We start from the raw sequence: 23,835 nt of genomic DNA on the forward strand, positions 1-23,835 counted from the left end.
AAAATAATGTAACAACACTGGCTCATCAATTGTAATAAATGTACCTACCACACTAACACAAGATATTAATAATAGAGGACCTGGGGAGGGTGATGGGGTATATGGAAACTCTGTACTTTTTGCTCAATTTTTCTGTAAACCTAAAACTTCTCAAAAAAAGTGTATTGATTTTTTAAAAAATCAAAGTAATACATGATTACATTCTTGTTGCAAAAATCTCAAACCACTCAGAAGCCTACAGACTAAAACATTTAAGTCCCAAGTGATTCTTTCATACCAATCCTTTTTTCACATCCAGGGGTAAATGCTATTAATAACTTGGAATGCATGATTCCATTCTGCTTTTTAATATACTTACTTATATATGGGTGCATGTTGACTACGTTTTCTGAACATATATGAATCCTTTCATACATTTATTCTGAAATTTGCACTGTATTTTTTTTAAAGCATCCACGAGTGATCATGCAGAGCATTACGTGAAAAAATATTCCAGAAAATACATTTCCATGGTTGGCACTCTGTGGTCTGAAACTTCTTTTGTCTTCCAAGACCATTGTATAGTGATAGGCATGTAGCAGGAACTCCAGAAATGCTTAAGATTGTTGGGCAATTGACAAAGTATGAAAAAGAATTAGGCCATTGAAATACCAGTACATGGTATGACAGTTTAACTCTGGAGGGAATCAGCCCTTTTATTGAACAACCAGTATGCCAATGGAGTGTCCATTCTGTAGGGAGAATAATCCTTTTCCTTTTTCATAATGATTTGAGCCTCCAGGGCTATATATAATGCAGGGATTGTTATCCCCATTTTAGAGATGAAAAAGCTGAGGCTCAAGAGGTTAAATACGTTGCTCAAAATAATTTGACTGGCTGGCAATGGAGCCAAGATTCAAAAGCAGTCAGGCCTCCAAGTCTCGTGGTGCCACTTCAAAGTACCTTCCACAGGTAAAAAGCACCCACTGGCCCTATTCTCATAATCCTAAATTGGCTGATAAGGTCATTTGCATCCAACAGGGTAAGGATCATATCCACATCTCACTCAATATCATGACTCCATCTTTCTCTTTCTTTAAGGTGATTCATATTTCATCACATGGATTTTTTAAAGGAAGAATTCTAGACAGGATTTTCACACAACCCGGTGCTCAGTCACTTAGGAAACTGTTTTTGTCATTAGGTGGGTAGGACAAGCACAGTGTTAAGTGAGAGAAAGGCAGAGGAGAATATATAGTCAATCCAGAGTTTATATGAATTTCATCCACAGGGAATAGAGCAAAATAATCACAACTCAATGGAAAAAGGAGCTTTTGAGTGGGTTCTGAAATAAGCTATTACGTCATGCAAATAAATCCAATGTCAACACCTCAGCCTCAGCTGATTGGATTCATGTGTTGGAACTCATACTTTGTGAGGATTTAAGGCCCCTGATGTTCTCAGGGGTCTTTGTTGTTGCTATTGTTGTTGTTTGGTTGGTTTGGAGTGGTTCTTTTTTTGGCAGGAGTGGGGTCTCAGGGAAGGCATGACATCTTCAAAGTGGGAAGCTCATGGAAGAGTGGTGTCTGTGTCCTGCAAGGGTTTAAAAACTACATCACTTCAAACCTTATTCTGCATTGATAGTTTCAGGCTTTGCCACATTTCTGAGCTCTCTGGTCTAAAGAAGGAACCTCCCTTCTTCCACGTACCCTAGCCATCTAACTGTCCCATAAGGCACCTCTGCCCAACCAGGCAGGGACCAAACAACCAGATAATTCCAAGGGTGTCCCCATCCATGACTTGGAGATGTTGCTGTTGATAGTCATATACCTTAACCTGTAAGTGACTGCAAACACAGGCAGTTTTTTTCCCCATGAAGTCCCTCTTTAGGAGCACTGTGAGACCTTCCTATTTTTTCCATTTCCGTATTTGTAGTGCCTAAGCCAGTACCTCGCACATGTAGTAGACATATGATAAATACTCATTAATCTGTTATATGAGCAAAAAATAATCTCCTATGTTGTTATCTAATTACATAGTTGGATCTACTTGAAACCAAAGTTCAGCTTCCTCAGGCCAATATACCACCCCTGTATTCTCAGTGCCAAACTCAAGTCCTCCTGGCTCGAGAAACAACTGTTCTCTAGTAGTATGCTCTAAATTTTACATGACTTCTCATTTAATTCCATGTAATACTTATGTAAATCTGTATTCCTATTTTACAATGAGAACCAGGGCTTTAAAGAAATCAAGTAATCTAGTTACAGTCCCAAAGCTTATAAATCATGGAACCATGATTTAGACCCTGCTCTGTTTTAACTGCAAAATGCTTGTTCTTTTCATAAGTATGGACTGTGCTCTGTCCTAAAATGAAGTTCCATGTACTTGCATCACTCAACTGCAGATACCAATGTTTAAGTCCAGAATCTTTATGTCTTATGAAGGACTACAGTGTGGAAGACATTGGGTGATCCACAGACTTAGTTAGCCCAGAACAGAAGGAACAAGCATGAGGATATAATATTGGTGAAACACGAATTGAACAACAGTCAGAAATGGATTGTCATGGTGGTAAAATCCTGGAAGGAGCAAGGAAATGTTCATTCTGGAATTTCTTTGGGAAAACATTGGCTAGCAAACTATCTGTCCTACCTGAGTTGGTCTTTAGCTTGTCTGAAGCCAGGTAAAAGGGGTGGAAGGCTTCTCTCAGGGCCAATGTCTCCCTCGCTGCCTCCTTACCCTCTTCCTTCAGTATCTCCCGTGCACCAGGCAATGTGCTGTACAGTAATGAGACACAATCTTTGCTTTTTTTAAAAAAACCGTACAACACATGAAAAGATAGTTATGACAAAACACGGTAAGTGCAATGCTAGAGTAACACAGAGAGAAACTGACCCAGCCACAGCACTGCCAGAAGAGCTGTTTAGGCTATGCCTTAGTGGAGCCAAGTGGCTGAAAGTTTGATGAGGAGAGCATTCCAAGGAGAAGGAATGGTATCTATGCGGGGTAAAGAAAACAACCAGCATGCTGTATGCAGAGAACTTCCTGCAGTTCAATGCAGCCAGAACACAAAGCAAGAAGTAAGGAGTCAAGGTGAGAGATGAGCAGGAAAGGTTGGCTTACTTTCTAAGTAAGCCATGTTGACAAGCTTGAATTTCATCTGACAGTGATAGATATGTTTTTGGAGAGCTCAGGCAGAGGACTGACAGAGTAGATATGAAGTTTATGAAAATCCCTACAGCTACCATAGACTTGAAAGCAATAGGACAGAAGGCCACGGGGCCAAGTTAGGAAGCTGGTGCCAAATCTCAGCAAAGTATAGGAACGTGAACAAGAACAGGGGTAATAAGAATGGAAAGAGAGAAAAGATTTGACAATGATTCAGAATGTAAAATATTTCAGAAGGGTGGGAGAGGATTTTATCATGGAGAAAAAGAACAAAGCAGCAAAAAGGCAGGACTAGAACTGAGAGTTCAGAATATTAAGGAAATTACTGAACAATATTAATAATTTTAAGTATGCCTGTGGTAGAATTACTAGGACTCTAATTGTCCAATATGTGGTCTTTTTTACTAGCTAGTCGCATGTAATAAAATGTTATCAAGGTTCATCCATGTTTTAGCATGCATTGGTACCTTATTTCTTTTTATTGCCAAATAATATTTCATTGAAAGGATATACCACATTTATTTATACATTCATCAGTTAACGGACATTTCAGTATTTTGCACTTTTTGGCAATTACACTGCTATAAACATTCATGGACACATTTTTATGTGGACACATTTTCATATATCTTGCGTACATATCTAGCAGTAGAACTGCTGAATTATATAACATTATATTTAACCACTTGAGTAACTGCTTTCCAAAGTGCCTGTACCATTTTTTTTTTAACATCTTTATTGGAGTATAATTGCTTCCCACTAGCTATCTATTTTACATTTAGTAGTGTATATATGTCCATGCCACTCTCTCACTTTATCCCAGCTTACCCTTCCCCTTCCCCATATCCTCAAGTCCATTCTCTAGTAGGTCTGTGTCTTTATTCCCTTCTTGCCCCCAAGTTCTTCATGACCATTTCTTTGTTTGTTTTTTAGATTCCATATATATGTGTTAGCATACGGTATTTGTTCTTCTCTTTCTGACTTACTTCACTCTGTATGACAGACTCTAGGTCCATCCACCTCACTACAAATAACTCAATTTCATTTCCTTTTATGGCTGAGTAATACTCCATTGTATATATGTGCCACATCTTCTTTACCCATTCATCTGTTGATGGACACTTAGGTTGCTTCTATATCCTGGCTATTGTAAACAGAGCTGCAATGAACAATGTGGTACATGAGTCTTTTTGAATTATGGTTTTCTCAGGGTATATGCCCAGTAGTGGGATTGCTGGGTCGTATGGTAGTTCTATTTTTACTTTTTTGAGGAACCTCCATACTGTTCTCCATAGTGGCTGTATCAATTTACATTCCCACCAACAGTGCAAGAGGGTTCCCTTTTCTCCACACCCTCTCCAGCATTTATTGTTTCTAGATTTTTTGATGATGCCCATTCTGACCAGTGTGAGATGATATCTCATTGTATTTTTGATTTCCATTTCTCTAATGATTAATGATGTTGAACATTCTTTCATGTGTTTGTTGTCAATCTGTATATCTTCTTTGGAGAAATGTCTCTTTAGGTCTTCTGCTCATTTTTGGATTGGGTTGTTTGTTTTTTTGATATTGAGCTGCATGAGCTGCTTGTAAATTTTGGAGATTAATCCTTTGTCAGTTGCTTCATTTGCAAATATTTTCTCCCATTCTGAGGGTTGTCTTTTGGTCTTGTTTATGGTTTCCTTTGCTGTGCAAAAGCTTTTAGGTTTCATTAGGTCCCACTTGTTTATATTTGTTTTTATTTCCATTTCTCTAGGAGCTGGGTCAAAAAGGATCTTGCTGTGATTTATGTCATAGAGGGTTCTGCCTATGTTTTCCTCTAAGAGTTTGATAGTGTCTGTCTGGCCTTCCATTTAGGTCTTTAATCCATTTTGAGTTTTTGTGCATGGTGTTAGGGACTGTTCTAATTTCATTCTTTTACATGTAGCTGTCCAGTTTTCCCAGCACCACTTATTGAAGAGGCTGTCTCTTCTCCACTGTATATTCTTGCCTCCTTTATCAAAGATAAGGTGACTATAGGTGCATAGGTTTATCTCTGGGCTTTCTATCCTGTTCCATTGATCTATATTTGTTTTTATGCCAGTACCATACTGTCTGGATTACTGTAGCTTTGTAGTATAGTCTGAAGTCAGGGAGCCTGATTCCTCCAACTCCATTTTTCTTTCCCAAGACTGCTTTGGCTATTCGGGGTTTTTTGTGTTTCCATACAAATTGTGAAATTTTTTGTTCTAGTTTTGTGAAAAATGCCAGTGGTAGTTTGATAGGGATTGCTTTGAATCTGTAGATTGCTTTGGGTAGTAGAGTCATTTTCACAATGTTGATACTTCCAATCCAAGAACATGGTATATCTCTCCATCTATTTGTATCCTCTTTAATTTCTTTCATCAGTATCTTATAATTTTCTGCATACAGGTCTTTTGTCTCCTTAGGTAGGTTTATTCCTAGATATTTTATTCTTTTTCTCACAGTGGTAAATGGGAGTGTTTCCTTAATTTCTCTTTCAGATTTTTCATCATTAGTGTATAGGAATGCCAGAGATTTCTGTGCATTAATTTTGTATCCTGCTACCTTACCAAATTCACTGATTAGCTCTAGAAGTTTTCGGGTAGCATCTTTAGGATTCTCTATGTATAGTATCATGTCATCTGCAAACAGTGACAGCTTTACTTCCTCTTTTCCAATTTGGATTCTTTTTATTTCTTTTTCTTCTCTGATTGCTGTGGCTAAAACTTCCAAAACTATGTTGAATAATAGTGGTGAGAGTGGGCAACCTTGTCTTGTTCCTGATCTTAGTGGAAATGGTTTCAGTTTTTCACCATTGAGGACGATGTTGGCTGTGGGTTTGTCATATATGGCCTTCATTATGTTGAGGAAAGTTCCCTCTATGCCTACTTTCTGCAGGGCTTTTATCATAAATGGGTGTTGAATTTTGTCGAAAGCTTTCTCTGCATCTATTGAGATGATCATATGGTTTTTCTCCTTCAATTTGTTAATATGGTGTATCACATTGATTCATTTGCATATATTGAAGAATCCTTGCATTCCTGGGATAAACCCCACTTGATCATGGTGTATGATCCTTTTAATGTGCTGTTGGAGTCTGTTTGCTAGTATTTTGCTGAGGATTTTTGCATCTATATTCATCAGTGATAGTGGCCTGTAGTTTTCTTTCTCTGTGACATCTTTGTCTGGTCTTGGTATCAGGGTGATGGTGGCCTCACAGAATGAGTTTGGGAGTGTGCCTCCCTCTGCTATATTTTGGAAGAGTTTGAGAAGGATAGGTGTTAGCTCTTCTCTAAATGTTTCATAGAATTGGCCTGTGAAGCCATCTGGTCCTGGGCTTTTGTTTGTTGGAAGATTTTTAATCACAGCTTCAATTTCAGTGCTTGTGATTGGTCTGTTCATATTTTCTATTTCTTCCTGGTTCAGTCTCAGAAGGTTGTGCATTTCTAAGAATTTGTCCATTTCTTCCAGGTTGTCCATTTTATTGGCATAGAGTTGCTTGTATTAATCTCTCATGATCCTTTGTATTTCTGCAGTGTTAGTTTTACTTCTCCTTTTTCATTTCTAATTCTATTGATTTGAGTCTTCTTCCTTTTTTTCTTGATGAGTCTGGCTAATGGTTTATCAATTTTGTTTATCTTCTCAAAGAACCAGCTTTTAGTTTTATTGATCTTTGCTATCATTTCCTTCCTTTCTTTTTCATTTATTTCTGATCTGATCTTTATGATTTCTTTCCTTCTGCTAACTTTGGCGTTTTTTTGTTCTTCTTTCTCTAACTGCTTTAGGTGTAAGGTTAGGTTGTTTATTTGTGGTGTTTCTTGTTTCTTGAGGTAGGATTGTATTGCTATAAACTTCCCTCTTAGAACTCCTTTTGCTGCATCCCATAGGTTTTGGGTCATCGTGTTTTCATTGTCAATTGTTTCTAGGTATTTTTTGATTTCCTCTTTGATTTCTTCAGTGATTTATTGGTTATTAAGTAGTGTATTGTTTAGCCTCCATGTGTTTGTATTTTTTACAGATTCTTTCCTGTAATTGATATCTAGTCTCATAGCACTGTGGTCGGAAAAGATACTTGATACGATTTCAATTTTCTTAAATTTACCAAGGCTTCATTTGTGACCCAAGATATGATCTATCCTGGAGAATGTTCCATGAGCACTTGAGAAGAAAGTGTATTCTGTTGTTTTTGGATGGAATGTCCTATAAATGTCAATTAAGTCCATCTTGTTTAATGTATCATTCAAAGCTTGTGTTTCCTTATTTATTTTCATTTTGGATGATCTGTCCATTGGTGAAAGTGGGGTGTTAATGTCCCCTACTTTGAATGTGTTACTGTCGATTTACCTTTTTATGGCTGTTGGTATTTGCCTTATGTATTGAGGTGCTCCTATGTTGGGTGCATAAATATTTACAATTGTTATATCTTCTTCTTGGATTGCTCCCTTGATCATTATGTAGTGTCCTTCTTTGTCTCTTGTAATAGTCTTTATTTTAAAGTCTATTTTGTCTGATATGAGAATTGCTACTCCAGCTTTCTTTTGATTTCCATTTGCATGGAATATCTTTTTCCATCCCCTCACTTTCAGTCTGTATGTGTCCCTAGGTCTGAAGTGGGTCTCTTGTAGACAGCATATATGCGGGTCTTGTTTTTGTACCCATTCAGCCAGTCTATGTATTTTGGTTGGAGCATTTAATCCATTTACATTTAAGGTAATTATCGATATGTATGTTCCTATTACCATTTTCTTAATTGTTTTGGGCTTGTTATTGTAGGTCTTGTCCTTCTCTTGTGTTTCCTGCCTAGAGAAGTTCCTTTAGCATTTGTTGTTAAGCTGGTTTGGTGATGCTGAACTGTCTTAAGTTTTGCTTGTCTGTAAAGGTTTTAATTTCTCAGTCGAATCTGAATGAGATCCTTGCAGGGTAGAGTAATCTTGGTTGTAGGTTTTTCCCCTTCATCAGTTTACATATGTCCTGCCACTCCCTTCTGGCTTGCAGAGTTTCTGCTGAAAGATCAGCTGTTAACCTTTTGGGGATTCCCTTGTATGTTATTTGTTGTTTTTCCCTTGCTGCTTTTTTTCTTTGTATTTAATTTTTGATACTGGGATTAATATGTGTCTTGGCGTGTTTCTCCTTGGATTTATCCTGTATGGGACTCTCTTTGCTTCCTGGACTTGATTAACTATTTCCTTTCCCATATTAGGGAAGTTTTCAACTATAATCTCTTCAAATATTTTCTCAGTCCCTTTCTTTTTCTCTTTTTCTTCTGGGACCCTTATAATTCGAATGTTGGTGCGTTTAATGTTGTCCCAGAGTTCTCTGAGACTGTCCTCAGTTCTTTTCATTCTTTTTTCTTTATTCTGCTCTGCAGTAGTTATTTCCACTATTTTATCTTTCAGGTCACTTATCCGTTCTTCTGCCTCAGTTATTTTGCTATTGATCCCTTCTAGAGAATTTTTAATTTAATTTATTGTGCTGTTCATCACTGTTTGTTTGTTCTTTAGTTCTTCTAGGTCCTTGCTAAACGTTTCTTGTATTTCCTCCATTCTATTTCCAAGATTTTGGATCATCTTTACTATCATTATTCTGAATTCTTTTTCAGGTAGACTGCCTATTTCCTCTTCATTTGTTAGGTCTGGTGAGTTTTAACCTTGTTCCTTCATCTGTGTGTTTCTCTGTCTTCTCATTTTGCTTAACTTACTGTGTTTGTGGGGGGTCTTCTTTTCGCAGGCTGCAGGTTCATAGTTCCCGTTGTTTTTGGTGTCTGTCCCCAGTGGCTAAGGTTGGTTCAGTGGGTTGTGTAGGCTTCCTGGTGGAGGGGACTAGTGCCTGTGTTCTGGTGGATGAGACTGGATCTTGTCTTTCTGGTGGGCAGGTCCACGTCTGGTGGTGTGTTTTGGGGTGTCTGTGGCCTTATTATAACTTTAGGCAGCCTCTCTGCTAACGGGTGGAGTTGTGTTCCTGTCTTGCTAGTTGGTTGGCATATTGTGTCCAGCACTGTAGCTTGCTGGTCGTTGAGTGAAGCTGGGTCTTGGCGTTGAGATGGAGATCTCTGGGAGATTTTCGCCGTTTGATATTATGTGGAGCTGGGAGGTCTCTGGTGGACCAATGTCCTGAACTTGGCTCTCCCACCTCAGAGGCACAGCCCTGAATCCTGACTGGAGCACCAAGAGCCTGTCATACACACGGCTCAGAATAAATGGGAGAAAAAAAAAGAAAGAAAGAAAGAAGAAGATAAAATAAAATAAAGTTACTAAAATAAAAAATTGAAAAAAATTTTTTTTAATTTTTAAAGTAATTTTTAAAAAAAAAAAAGAAGGAAAGAAAGAAGAGAGAGATCAAACCAAAAAAGAAATCCACCAATGGTAACAAGCGCTAAAAACTATACTAAAAAAACAAAAACAAAAACAAAAAACGGAGAGACAGAACCCTAGGACAAATGGTTAAAGCAAAGCTATATAGACAAAATCCCACACAGAAGCATACACATACACACTCACAAAAAGAGAAAAAGGGGAAAATATATATATATATATATCTTTGCTCCCAAAATCCACCTCCTCAATTTGGGATGATTTGTTGTCTATTTAGGTATTCCACAGATGCAGGGTACATCAAGTTGACTGAGGAGATTTAATCTGCTGTTTCTGAGGCTGCTGGGAGAAATTTCCCTTTCTCTTCTATGTTCGCACAGCTCCTGGGGTTCAGCTTTGGATTTGGCCCCGCCTCTGCATGTAGGTCCCGTCCCTATTCTTTTATCTCGGTTTTTTCTGTTTTCTTTTGCCCTACCCAGGTGCGTGGGGAGTTTCTTGCCTTTTGGGAAGTCTGAGGTCTTCTGCCAGCATTCAGTAGGTTTTGAGGTATTGGTCTGTAGTTTTCTTTACATGTGATGTCTTTGTCCAGTTTTGATATCAGGGTATTTGTGATCAGAATGCATTGGGAAGTATTCTCTTTTTTCTAATTTTTGGAACAGTCTATAAAGAATTGGTATTAATTCTTCTTTAAATGTTTGGTAGAACCCATCACTGAAACTATCTGTACCTGGGCTTTTCTTGGTGGGGTATTTGTATTACCAATTCAATCTCTTTATTTTATTTATTATTAATCTATTCAGAGTTTATATTGCTTGAGTCAGTGTTACTAATTTGTATATTTCTAGTAATCTGTCTATTTCATCTAACTTGTTGACATGTATTTGTTCATAGTATTCCCTTATAATCTTTTCTTTCTGTAGAGTCAGTAGTAATGCCCCCTTCATCATGCCTGATTTTGGTAGCTTGAGTTTTCTCTTTTTTCTCCTCAGTCAGTCTAGCTAAAGGTTTGTCAATTTTGTTGATCTTTTCAAAGAGGCAACTTTCCCTTAGGTTGATTTTCTCTATTTGTTTTTCTTTTCTCTATTTCATTAATTCCTGCTCCAACCTTTATTATTTCTGTCCTCTGTTTGCTATGGATTCATTTTTCTCTTCTTTCTGCAGTTTCTTAAGGTGAAAGGATAGGTTACTGGTTTGAAATCTTTCTTCCTTTCTAAATACAAGCGCTTAGAGCTATAAAGTTCCCCTAAGCATTGTTTTAGTTGTATCCCATAAACTTGGCATGTCTTCAATTTCATTTATCACAAAGTTTTTTCTCATTTCCTTGTAATTTCTTCTTTGGCCCATTGATTATTTAGGAATGTGTTGTTTAATCTCTACATATCTGTAAATTTCCCAATTTTCTCTTATTGATTTGTAATTCTACACTGTTGTGGCCAGAGAACATACTTTATATGATTTCAATCCTTTTAAATGTTTTGAGGTATGTTTTATAGTGTAGCTGGAGAACATTCCATGTACACTGGAAAAGAATGTGCTTTCAAGGTTCTCTTTGATTATCTCCAACCCTCCTCCCCACCCCCACCACCCCTCCCCCTGCCATCTGTTAGGCTGTCTGTATTGTTTAGTGTCACATCCAGCTGTTAGGCTTCACTAATTTCCAGCTGATCTATTGCTTTCAATAATGCCCTGGGAGTACAAACTGCTCCACAATTTGATCCAATTAAATTCTGGCTCCTTTGCAGGGGTGTTTGTTTGTTTGTTTGTTTGTTTTTTCTGTTGTACAACAAAGTGAATCAGCCATATGCATACATATATCCCCATATCCCCTCCCTCTTGAGCCTCCCTCCCACCCTCCCTATCCCACCCCTCTAGGTGGTCACAAAGCACGGAGCTGACCTCCCTGTGCTATGCTGCTGCTTCCAGGGGTGGTTTTTGAGGCCAGTTTTTTCTGACCCCAGGAGGGTAGCTCTTCCCTGATACTCTCTGGTAAACTAGGGGAGCTATGGTTTAGCTTATTGGTCTCATAGAGCTACTAACCTCCTCTTAATTGCTCACCACAATCCCTATTGTTTTGGAGAGCACCATTAGGCTTAAAATTCTCCAGTTTCAAATCAAGTGAGTTTCTTTCAGTAAGCTTCAGAGCCCTCTATTCTTTTTTTTGTTTTAATTTAAAAATTTTTTTATTTTATATTGGAGTATAGTTGATTAACAATGAGAGCCCTCTATTCTTAAAGCCTGCCTCTCTTCCTAGCAAAATCTCTGAGCCACTGCTCTGGAGATTTGGATTGGAATGATGATACTCTTGCTTTGTGAACAGGGATCTGGTTAGGGGTGGTAGCCTTTGTTAGAATTCACTGGCCTCTCCCAGGGTGGAACCACTGTCTCTAGCAAGCTGAGCAAAGGTGATATGTATCTCAGTACCCTCAGCAGGCTGCACCTGGAGCAGAGCCTCTGCCCTCTGAGTGTCAGCTGGGTGGAGGAATGTAGCCTCTAACCTTTCAGCAATGCTCCCCAGGAATTAGCCTCTGTAACTCAGAGCTGGAGGGGATGAGAAAAGCTGGTGGCCTGCCTTTCTCAAACAGATACCACATCCCTTGACTGGAATCTGAGGGAAAAGTTAGCTCCATCTTCTTGGCCACATCTGCCCAAAGTAGAGCTTCCATCTGGCTGGGCTGGGTGGAATGGGGGGGTGGTGAGGAGGAGCAGGTTGTTCTTCAAGTGCCTCTGATCCCTGCTGCTCTTACTAAGGTTTAGTAGATTTTCTTAAATGAATATTTTTTCATTTGCTGTATATGGTTAGGACAATTCCAGAGACTTTAAATAGTTGGGCTTCTATTTACTATTTTCACCAGTTATGTTTTTCTGCTGGGGAATAGATCTGTGGGGCTCCTCACACTGTCATTCCAGGAGTAAAACTCAAAAAAACTTTCATTTAAGCCTCCAAGACTTGGAGGTTGCTTATTATCACAGTAGAGCCTAGCTTAGCATGACCAAAGCAACGTCTAATATTAAAGCAGAATTGAAGTAAACTCAAGGGAAAAAATAAAATAAAACTAATTTGCTAACTCTTTCTCTGGTAAGTTCTTGTCCCTTAAAGCTGAATAGCCTTCACTAGTCAGATTTCAGAATAATGTTTCTCCTGTTTTTCCTTTGTTCTTTCTGTTGCCTCGACTAATTGATATAATGGGTATTTGCATACTGCATCCCTCTAGTGAGAAATCCCAAATTATTTCAGGCTACTTACAATGTTTAAAACACAGTATCTATGCAAAGATGGCAATGTGACCATCATGAGTCAGGGATACTATCTATTTTCTTCACTGCAATTTTCTCAGATCCTAAAACACTGCCTGGTTTGCCTGATACTTGTTAACTGCTCTCAAAATATAGTTTTTGAATGAATGATAACCTGTTCCTGTTCCTTTGTCATACTGGCCATGCTGGGGATGAAAGTGATGAGAGGACAGTTTGTCTTACAGTATTTTTCTGAAGTATCCTTCCAGAGACTGGTTCAAAATGGGACCCTGCCTGACACCTATGTCCTCAGGGACTCTATGTATCAATAAAATATCCCAAGAGTCTTCTAGCCAAAAGGTCTGGCCTCATTTTCAAAGTAATCTCAGGAAACAAGAGGTATATTCTGGTATCTGTAACTGATACCATAGAACAGATTGTGGTCCCTTCAGTTTCGTAAATGAAAAGCAGTGTGAGGAAGTTCACCCGCAGAAAGATGCTGTTGAAAAGAAGGCAAATGATTCTGAATAATCAGCCCACAGACAGGCCACAGGGAGACCTAAATGCCTAGCAATTCCCTGGAAAATCACAGAGGATAGAGGCTTGTCCTCTTATTTAGAACCGAAAGAATCAGGTCTCTTCCCAAAGCAGTCAGAGCCCTGCCTTAAGAGGAACTGGTTCAGAAGCCCTAGAAAATTCCTGAAATAATAAGGATTCAAAGGTAGCCATTGAACCACCACAACAAGCCTCCCTGGGAACTAATTGTATTCTAGACCTAAGGACTGGGTTCAGTGTTTCTTATGTGGGGACCCTGGCGCTAACGTGCACCTCTTTGTGAGCCTCACGCCAGCCTTGCCTGCAGACTCTGCCTGGCTCCCTGCCCACTCACCCACACTGTCAGTTGAGTGTAGTCAGGAACTTCACCTCATCCAGATCTCTCATTTTCTGATCCTCCCTCTCAGCTAAGACTTACCCACCCCTGTCCTTTCTTGACCTCACTGTGCTTTACACAGAGTAATTAATTCATTGGTTAATTGGTGGGGTCAATTAATTCATCAATCTCCCGTGTGAATCCCTGTTGGGATTTTGCCACTCTGTGTCTTTAACCTTTTTGGAAAGTAGCCACATCTGAGATTTACCCTCATTTCTTCCCAGGTCATAAAAAAAAAAAGGCAACCCAGAAAGAAATGGGTAAAAAAAAAAAAACCAGCTCTCAGTTTCTGCCCTCTTGGTATCACCTTTGAGACACCTGGCCCAGTATAGCCTGAGCTAAGTTTCAAAGAAGAGGCAGGTAACTTTGAAGATTTTATTTCACAGGGGACAAAAGATAAAAGTCTCTGTCAAGTTGTCATTAGATGCTTAATGCTATTCATGGTGGGGTGCTGGAGGCACCCCTCCTTCTCTGTAGACCTCTAGCAGATTAAGTTTCAGAGCTTTAATTTGAGGAAGGATTTACAGCTATGAAGAGGTATAATATCATTTTGATTTGGGTTGTACTAGGCTGGAGAAGCCAGATTACATTTGTATGAAACTGTATTACAAGATATGACTGAAACCACCAAAATCAAATAACGGGAAAAATTTCCAGAGAGCCTAAAAATAGGGGCTGTCTTTCCAACGCCTGTGCATTGTTTCACAAACTATTATTCTGATTTACCCCAAGAGAATTCAAGCAGAAACACAGAAGGCAGATGGCAAAAATGCCTGTGCTTGTCAGACCTGTCCATTCATCAGTCTGTCATCAACCTAATCCAGAGGCAGGTTCCTTGGGTAAAGAAACAAAAATTAATTAACCCTTAGAGAAGTGGGGAAGTTAGCAGGGAAGGAAAAACCTCATGAAAAATATGCTACTTTCATCTCCTGGGGCACTGTCTAATTCAGAGTGTCAGATAAATCCATCAAATAGTCTCCAAAGTTTCTCTGGTCCTCAGTCCATCCACCTCCACCATATGCCACCATGTGTGTGTCACACAGTATCCCCCAGACACTGACTTAATCGGAGACTGTGCCTTTCCTCCAGAGCAATCTTAAAACTGTTTTAAAACCCGACTCTCCTCATTTGCACAGCAAACAATAAATCACTTTGGGTACCGCAAAAACCCAGTTTCCCACAAGATGAAACATGGAAAAGAGTTAGCTATTGCTTGTAACTGTTTGTCCTACACAGCTACACAGAACTGGACAGATGACCAGCATCTTCTAGTACGACTTAGAGATGGATAAATGGAACACAATGGGTAGGACTCCTAAATTTGAACTGACTGTGCCAAAGTCTCTGGCACATTAAGTTGTAGCATCTAATTTCAAATGGAATGTGTTGTGTATGATTGGGGAGAGTCTGGGGAAGCAGGGCTGCCTTTTATCATCATAAGAGAACTGTTAACTTCCAAAACTGGGGGGAAATCATGAAGACAGCCACAAGCATCTCTCAAGGGTTACCTAATTTTTAAACTGTTAGTTCCTCTAAGAATGGTTATAGTAGTCAAGGAGAGAATGATGTATGAGGATGATTTTTCTGATTTGTGCCAGGAGTTCCGATCTCTCAATTACCACAGGGGATGGAAGGACCAGGTTATCCACAGGAAACACTTTTAGCACATGATTTTTACACTTGCACATCTCTTCAGATAAAATATAACTGTCTTAGCTCCAAAATTAAAGTTAAAATGGGCCCATTACCAGAGGGCTCAAAGTCTTCTGCTTTTGTAGTCACAGACAGCCTGATTAATCTGAGTACAGAAGAGGTGCTGGAGGAAGGTGCCTCTTCTTCAGATGCAGGGCGAAAACATGATTTCTACCACCATGATAAAGTGGTGACAGACACAAAATAAAATTCAGGTCCTGATTTCCAGGTCTGGTTTACCAACAAACTTAATCAGATAAAAATACATCCCACATCTCTCAGATTTCTCAAAAGAACTCTGTGGCGATAGTTTATAATATATTCTACAACCACCTAGTAGCCATAATTCCTCCCTAATTCCCAAAATCGTGAAAAGGACACAATCCTAACGTCTTTATCTTATTCTCAATTAATAAACCTTAAAGTGAATGTCTTATTTCTAAAAGTCAGTGTCATCAAGGAAAGAGTTAAAAAACAAAGTTCTCTTTAAGAATTGATTTAAAAGATTTCCCACCTTCTCAGACAATATAACAGAGGTTCATTCTAGACCTTGAGAAAACAAACAAAAAAAAGCACAGCTTCTTCAGCCTTTGAGCACTAAGCAAGTTATTGATAATGCAGAGCCTTGAAATTTGATACTGAACTCGTTCAGAAGTGGGTGCCTTGTAAGCAAAGGAAAAGGGAGGAAAGAGGGAGCAGGTAAGAAGACGGAGCCATACTGCTGACATTTTATTTCTCCGGGCTTCAATTTCCTCCTCTAGAAAATGCAAGTGTAGATTAAGACAAGCCTGAAAGAAAAGCCAATCTCTAATTTAAAAAATAAATTAAAAGGCCTTTAACTCATAGGCAGAAAATTTTGCTCAAAATATCCTCAGTTTATTAACCTGCGCCAAGAAGGCAGTGTGTATGGTGGTTAGAAACATGCAGTACGAGTAACATCACCTGATTCCACATCCTGACTGTACCACTTACTAGCTGTGGAATCTTGGGCAAATTTCTTAACCTCACTGAGTCTCCATTTTTCTATCTATAAAAGACAAATAATAAAAGCCTCTATATGGCAGGACTAAAGGATTAAAGGATTAAATCAAACAATAAATGTAAAGCTGTTAGCACAATGCCTAGACCCTCAGAAAACACACAATAGACATTTATTAGTCTATTATTATTAATAATAATAATAGTTATTGTTATTAGTAATACAATTAGGGACTTCCCTGGTGGAGCAGTACTTAAGAATCCTCCTGCTAATGCAGCGGACACAGGTTCGAGTCCTGGTCTGGGAAGATCCCACATGCCGCGGAGCAACTAATCTGGGTGCCACAACTACTGAGCCTGTGCTCTGGAGCCTGCAAGCCACAACTACTGAGCCCACATGCCACAACTACTGAAGCCCGCACACCTAGAGCCCGTGCTCCGCAACAAGAGAAGCCACTGCAATGAGAAGCCCGTGCACCACAACGAAGAGTAGCCCCCGCTCGATGCAACTAGAGAAAGCCCATGTGCAGCAACAAAGACCCAACGCAGCCAAAACTAAATAAAAAATAAAGAAAGAAATACAATTAATAATAATTCTATTTAAATATAATAAAGGTGATATTTACACACTTGGAACATTCCTTACCTGAGAATCTATAAAATCAAGGATCAAAACAGTTAAGAAAAAATGGCATGATGTGATGTCCTTTAGATTAACAAAAGGTGCCAAATAAAGCAATCCAAAATCTTTCGAGCTGTTGTGCAGTGACTGTGTCTGCCGTCACTTGGGAAAGGGAAATGTATTCTCCCTGCATTCTGGAGAACTGTTTGGAAATGCTAGCTGACCCCTGACAAACCTGCAGCCTCCCCAGGAACAAAGTTAGGCAGCTTAATTTGAGTAAGCGAGGAGGAAGCATGAGCCCACACCCAGGCGCTGCCCCATTTCCATCTGTGAGATTTAAACACGAGACACAATTCGCCTTTGCAGACACCAAGCCCAGCTGCCAGGGAAAGGTTTCAGACCCACAGTGGTGCCCCAACGATTTCCAGTTCATTGGAAAGCTGGGGAACGCACAGTCTCACAGCACATGATTTCCTCATATTTCATCAGTTTCCAGCCTTTAAACAATTTTAACCTTCCTTCCGAGTGGACGCAGAGAAAGCTATGCTTTAAGTGGAAATCACCAGAATGAGAAGCATAAGCCAGCTTCATGTTCCCAGGTGGGCATCCAATTAGCACTGTGACCTGGGCCAACTCCTGACTTCTATGAGCTTCACTTTCCTCATCTATAAAATGGGCAAAAGCTGGGGAAATGTGCACATTCCACACCAATGCCTAGATACTGTTGTTAATTTTAAGGCTCCATTTATTTTCTGTCCTGAAGTGAAACAGGCTGACAATCTACTCTCACATCCCTCTCTAATTATAAAAAAAATGAAAAAGGAAAAAAAAGAAAATTTGCTGCCACATAAATTGGCTTGGGGCAAAGTGACAAGCCACATTGTCAGAACAGTTGGTGTCCCACAGTTCATTCCTTAATAACTTCTACTGTAATATTTCTGGGGCACATCAAAGGACAATAACGGCCCAATGCTGGTAATCCCTCTCACACATAAAAACTTTCATTATGGAGTGTTAAAGGCATCACTCTGTCTGAGAAACGGAAATCAATAGGAGTTGGCCTTTTTTTTTCCTCCTTCCTTACCCAGGGAAATGGCGTTTTCTCCCCAGTGATGCCACACTATTTGGCCAGAGTTTCCTCTGATGGCTGGAGATAAGCAACAAGATGAAAAAAACACTGTGTTAAATAACAAAGGGAGAAAGAATTTCAGAACATGTCCCTATGCCAGACACCGAGAAAGGAGTCCATTCTAATTAGCCCTAAATGCTGCTTGTAAACTTTGGCTTTAATGTGTGTTTAAAAATCACTGGGATTCATTTGGACTTGGTCACTTTTATGCTCCCATATGTAAAAGATTTTTATTTAAAAAAATGTTTTTAACAAGTACCCTAACAACAGGATATTTTGGAGATACTGCAGCAGACCTTAACTAGAACAAATTGAAAGTGTAGTCAGCAGCCATTAACTTTTTTTTCTATTATCTATAATGCAATTATTGGAGTCAGAAATATAACATTCCCTACAGATTTTTTAAAAATTCAGCCTAACTACAGGATTCATTTCCTTTAAAGGATCATTCTAGATTCTTTAAAAAGCCAGAAACAGCACGTACTTTCCCTTTATTATGAACATATAAAGGTCAGAGGCTATTCATAGCACGTCCCTAGTAAAGGTCATCAACAAACCACATCTTGCCAAAGCTGGTGGCCAATTTCTGGCCTCTCTTCACTTAACCACTTAGCAGTATTTGACAGCAGCCTGCCCCCTCCTTCTTGAATCATCTCTTTTTTTTTTAAACACACAAACCACACAACCATGCTACTCTATCCCTCCACTACTACCTTGCTCTATTTATCACATTTTGAAACCATCTCATTTATTTTTGTGCATGTTTGTTATCTGACTTCATCCCTGTGCCTAAGAAAGAAGTTCCTAATATATCATAGACACTCCATAAATATTTGGTGTCTGACTCTTAGTATTTCCTCGTGACAGATAAAGAGACTAAAGCTCAGAGGAGTGAAGTGACTTGCCTAAGACTGCATAGTAAGTCTTAGGCTAAGCCAAGATTTGAACCCAAGACCATGTAACACTGAGCCCATACTCATGACCATTATACCACAGAAAAGAAGCCACAGAGTAAATGTCCAAGAGCAGGGTTGGTAAACTTTATGGTAAAGGAACAGACAGCAAACATTGTTGGCTTTGTGCTTTGGTCCTAGAACCCCATGCAGATTCAATTAAGATTTGTAGAATGAATGACTTTTACCTCTGTCCTTATTGGGCTGCACCCCGCAGGCCTACAAGTCCTGTGCTTGCCCAGCTTTAAGACCAAAGAAACAGCCTGGAGTCAGCAACAGAGACATCAATCGTTTAATGGATGGGGGAGCTTACACATCTGAAACAAGGTCCTGGAGCAACACCCCGACCGTGTGCGGTGGTCAGTGGGTGGGACATGGCGGCAGTCTTTGCTGCCGGGTTGGCGGGGAGGAGATTGCCAGTTGGGGAATTGAAGTCAGGCTGGCTCATCGGTTACTAGGGAAACTAGCAGAGGGGCACACCCCTCACTGTCCCTTTGATAAGAACAATCACCAGCTGGGGCCTGGGGCAAATATGTAGGGACGTCAGTCATGTGAGTAGGGTGTAGGTGAAGCAGGCACTGGTCAAGCCTGGGACGTACAGAGAGCAAGAGAACAGCCACCTTGAGTGACCTGACCATACAGTCCTCTAGACAGCAAGATCACTGAGGGTAAAGAGCAGACACAGACACCTCCTGCAGCTAAAACAGTCCATTTCCCACAGTAGGGATTTGGATTGATTCCTATGGATTGGTACACTTCCCAAGAGGAGGCTGAAGCCTGGGCAATTCCCATTCGGTCGGAAAAAAAGTAACGAAGGATCAGGAATGGCAAAAAGTTGAAAAATCTGTTATTCCCTTTCCAATTAAGAGGCTTTCTCCATGTAGAGAAAGTAAGCATCACCCGAAGTGTGAGAAAGGAAAATAACTGCTCTCACCTTGCTGGCTTCCTACACACCTGCCCTGCTGAGACTGTCTTTTGGCGACTGCACAAAGAGCCAAAAAAGTGACTCCTTCACAGCATGAGGATACTTTTAGCTGCAGGACAAGAGGAAGTTTTCTCTTGGCCTTTTATACAGTCATTCACAGAAAGGGACATCCTGTGACCTCATTTTCACTCTGAAGTAAGAGACAGCCAAGTGGCTTCCTGCCTCTGGGTTCTGTAGAAACTCCTCCTTTGATGGCACCTTTCCACTCCTCTGACACCAAGTCCTCAGCAAGGGCACTTTTCCAATTCCAGGAGGGGTGAGTTTCCTTGGGGACCAGCTGCTCACTAGGAACGCCGGGCAGCACCAGAGGGAAATAGCACAAAGAAGAGAGAAGCCCCAGTTTCAATCCTATAAGTCACTGCAAAGAACCATCCTTTATTAAAAGTAATTCTCTTCCAGGGAAAGGTGCTTAGGACAAAAATGTAGTGACTTCGATATGAATGGGACGCTTAGATAGAAGACATTTCAATATGGCTGTTTGGACAACACCATTTTGAAGCAGTGATTTTGATGCTGGTATGCAACTACTTGAAATTTTAGCCCTTACCGTAGACAAATACCTAAGTGAACAATTTTGGATCCATACTAATAATTTATATTTGCCACTTTACTTGTCTTTTGTCTTTCTCCTTGAAGACGTGATGACAGCTGTCTTGATTACCACTGCATCCCTAGTGCCCAGTATAGTACCTCACGTGTCATTATTTATTAAAAAACTATATGACTACTACTACTGCTATGATGACTTCTACTACTAGTACCATTACCACTTCTGCCTATGACCAGTGCTTACACACAGTGGGTGCATAATAATTTATTGAAAAAATGAACTGCTACCATCACTACTACCATTATTGCTATATAACAACTAGTACTACCACCACCACCACACCATTACTCCTGTTGGCTCGCTGTTAAAAAGCCATTGGGGCAAGCATTATGCCTGTATTATTTCAATCACCATCCCCATTTTATAGATAAGAACACAGACACAGAGAAGTAAAGTATCCTAAGACAAACATAAAACAGGTGGTAGAACTAAAATAATGACGTAGTTATTATTACTCTTGGCCAAATAAAATGGGAGAAATGAGGAATAGACTGAGGATTAAGGAGCCTATACTTCGGCCTCTTAAGCACTTCCTTTCTTTTGAAAGGAACCAAGGATCCTTGAAGAAATGGCTAATTCCAGATCTGGGACAGGAAATGGCCACAGTGAGCCAGGGAAGTTTGTCATAGGAAGCTATCAAAGACTACTAGAGTCATATCAAAATGACTTAAAGCCAACTTGAAAGGGGCTCCTACTGACCAAAGATGAATCCATTTCAACATCAAAAAGAAAAATGAATATGATAAAATGAAATAGATCTAACTTATTAAAACCCATGAGTTCCATAATGGTATTTTTTAAATCATTGGTTACCTTTGCAAGTTGTTAGGGTAGCAACTCATAATTGAGAAAATATATAAAAAGAGGGGGAAAATTTAAGCTTTACTCTTAAATGGACTGCACTTCAAGCTAACCAAACAGGAATTAAAAGTTCTTTATGGAGCATTCACAGCTAATAAGAGCAGGAGGAATGAAAGAATTAGAAACTCCCCACTTTGCATCTTTTAATGAAATAATGGAACTAGGCAACCACTGGCTAAACACTAAAACACTGGCTTAAAGCTTGATGGGGGAACTTGATATTGAAGGGATCAGACTGAGAACACCAGAATCTATGAGTCAATCCTAACATAACTAGAAGTGGGATAACCAGACATTACATCAGTGGTTCTCAAACTCTGCGGAACATTTGAATGACCTGGGGATGGTGGGGAGAGCTTTCAAAAACCTCAATGTTCAGTTTACGTCCAATTAAATCGGGCATCAGTAGTTTTGTTTTTTTTTAAATCTTTTTAAAGATTTCCCAGGTGGGAGAGAGGAGAAGATGGAGGAAGAGTAAGACGCGGAGATCACCTTCCTCCCCACAGATACATCAGAAATACATCTACACGTGGAACTGCTCCTATAGAACACCCACTGAAATCTGGCAGAAGATGTCAGACCTCCCAAAAGGCAAGAAACTCCCCACGTACCTGGGTAGGGCAAAAGAAAAAAGAAACAACAGAGACAAAAGAATAGGGAAGGGACCTGCACCAGTGGGAGGGAGCCATGAAGGAGGAAAGGTTTCCACACACTAGGAAGGCCCTTCGCGGGCGGAGACTGCGGGTGGCAGAGGGGAAGCTTCGGAGCCACGGAGGAGAGCGCAGCCACAGGGGTGCGGAGGGCAAAGCGGAGAGATGCCCGCACAGAGGATCAGCTCTGACCAGCACTCACCAGCCCGAGAGGCTTCACTGCTCCCCCGCTGGGGTGGGCGGGGGCTGGGAGCTGAGGCTCGGGCTTCGGTCGGATCGCAGGGAGAGGACTGGGGCTGGCGGCGTGAACACAGCCTGAAGGGGTGAGCACACCACAGCTAGCCGGGAGGGAGTCCGGGAAAAAGTCTGGAACTGCCGAAGAGACAAGAGACTTTTTCTTGCCTCTTTGTTGCCTGGTGCGCGAGGAGAGGGGATTCAGAGCGCCGCTTCAAGGAGCTCCAGAGATGGGCGAGAGCCACGACTATCAGCGCGGACCCCAGAGACTGGCATGAGACGCTAAGGCTGCTGATGCCGCCACCAAGAAGCCTGTGTGTGAGCACAGGTCACTATCCACACTGCCCCTCCCGGGAGCCTGTGCAGCCCGCCACTGCCAGCCTCCCGTGATCCAGGGACAACTTCCCCGGGAAAACGCACGGCGCCTCAGGCTGGTGCAACGTCACACCGGCCTCTGCCGCTGCACACTCACCCCGCATCCGTACCCTTCCCTCCCGCCGGCCTGAGTGAGCCAGAGCCCGCGAAGCAGCTGCTCCTTTAACCCCGTCCTGTGTGAGCGAAGAACAGACGCCCCCAGGCAACCTACATGCAGAGGAGGGGCCACATCCAAAGGTGAACCCCAGGACCTGTGCGAACAAAGAAGAGAAAGGGAAATTTCTCCCAGCAGTCTCAGAAGCAGCGGATTAAAGCTCCACAAACAACTTGAGTACCTGCATCTCTGGAATACCTGAATAGACAACGAATCATCCCAAATTGAGGAGGTGGACATTGGGAGCAAGATATATTATTTTTTCCCCTTTTCCTCTTTTTATGAGTGTGTATGTGCATGCTTCTGTGTAAGATTTTGTCTGTATAGCTTTGCTTTTACCATTTGTCCGAGGGTTCTGTCTGTCCATTTTTGTTTTTTTTTTTTGCTTAAAAAAAATTTTTTTTAATAATTATTTTTTTTATTTTAATAACTTTATTTTATCTTATCCTCTTTCTTTTTTTCTTTCTATTTTTTCTCCCTTTTATTCTGAGCCATGTGGATGACAGGCTCTTGGTGCTCCAGCCAGGCATCAGGGCTGTGCCTCTGAGGTGGGAGAGCCAACTCCAGGACACTGGTCCACAAGAGACCTCCCAGCTCCACGTAATACCAAACAGCGAAAATCTCCCAGAGATCTCCATCTTAACACCAAGACCCAGCTTCACTCAACGACCAGCAAGCTACAGTGCTGGACACCCTACGCCAAACAACTAGCAAGACAGGAACACAGCCCCATCCATTAGCAGACAGGCTGCCTAAAATCATAAGGCCACAGACACCCCAAAACACACCACCAGACGTGGACCTGCCCACCAGAAAGACAAGATCCAGCCTCATCCACCAGAACACAGGCACTAGTCCCCTCCACCAGGAAACCTACACAATGCAGTGAACCAACCTTAGCCACTGGGGACAGATACCAAAAACAAGAGGAACTACAAACCTGCAGCCGGCGAAAAGGAGACCCCA

At 40.7% G+C, this 23,835-nt stretch overlaps 1 protein-coding gene and 1 long non-coding RNA gene across 16 annotated transcripts in view; one reads left to right on the forward strand and one right to left on the reverse strand.

Annotated features, from left to right (window-relative positions):
- FHIT (fragile histidine triad diadenosine triphosphatase) overlaps positions 1–23,835 on the reverse strand; it is a 1,480,075-nt gene that overhangs the window by 880,268 nt on the left and 575,972 nt on the right. The gene's annotated exons all lie outside the window — the stretch shown is intronic.
- LOC309637605 overlaps positions 1–23,835 on the forward strand; it is a 69,117-nt gene that overhangs the window by 10,462 nt on the left and 34,820 nt on the right. The gene's annotated exons all lie outside the window — the stretch shown is intronic.

This window comes from Balaenoptera physalus (assembly GCF_965194825.1).
Source record: "Balaenoptera physalus genome assembly, chromosome: 11".
NCBI lineage: Eukaryota > Metazoa > Chordata > Mammalia > Artiodactyla > Balaenopteridae > Balaenoptera > Balaenoptera physalus.